The sequence below is a fragment of the Triticum dicoccoides genome, chromosome 6B, assembly GCF_002162155.2.
Source record: "Triticum dicoccoides isolate Atlit2015 ecotype Zavitan chromosome 6B, WEW_v2.0, whole genome shotgun sequence".
Taxonomy (NCBI): domain Eukaryota; kingdom Viridiplantae; phylum Streptophyta; class Magnoliopsida; order Poales; family Poaceae; genus Triticum; species Triticum dicoccoides.
Genome location: NC_041391.1, coordinates 31,762,754 through 31,763,561, shown reverse-complemented (window position 1 = coordinate 31,763,561; position 808 = coordinate 31,762,754).

Genomic DNA, 808 nt, shown 5'->3' with positions numbered 1-808 from the left:
TTTTTTTCATGTATGTATTAATTTTTTTATTTAGGTTGCTAATTAGTAGATATCGATTTTAGGTTAGTGCATAGTTTAGTGTAGAGGAAAAATTAAAACAAGGAAAAGGAAGAAAAGAGGAAGAAGAAGAAGAAAAAGAAGGAGTGGAAAAAGGAAAATAAGAAGAGGAAGAAGAAAGCAGAAGAAGAGGAGAGGAAGAAGAGGAGAAATAAATAAGAAGAGAAAAAAAGAAAAAAAGAGGAGAAGAAGAAATGAATAGAGGTGAAGAAGAAAAAAAATAGAGTAATTTCTATTTTTTTTCTTCTTCACCTCTATTCCTTTCTTCTTCTCCTCTTTTTTTTCTTTTTTTCTTTATCGGGTATGTCGTTGTCGATATACCCCCTCCACGATAACTTCGACATGAGGAGGAATAGGGGTCGAGGGGTCAAGGGTTCGAGGGACGTCGAGGGTTTGAGGGTTCGAGGGTTGAGGGGTCGAGGGTTCGAGGGTCGAGGGTTCTAGGGTTCTAGGATCGAGGGTTCGAGGGTTCTATGGTCGAGGGTTCTAGGAATATGCAAAAGTTAGAATTTTTAATGTTCATCGAATTTTTATGGTGTCGAATATGCTAACGTTTGTATGTTCATATGTAAAGAATATGTCATTTTTTGTAGTAGTAGATGATGATGATATATGAAAACTTGGTCAATTTTTTCCGTTGTAATTTTGTTTGATGAATGTTTTCTGTTAAAACTCGTAATAAGTTTGTTCGATGAATGTTTCATGGGAGAGAGGGAGTAAAAACTCATCAGACATGAGGGGGGAGGATTCC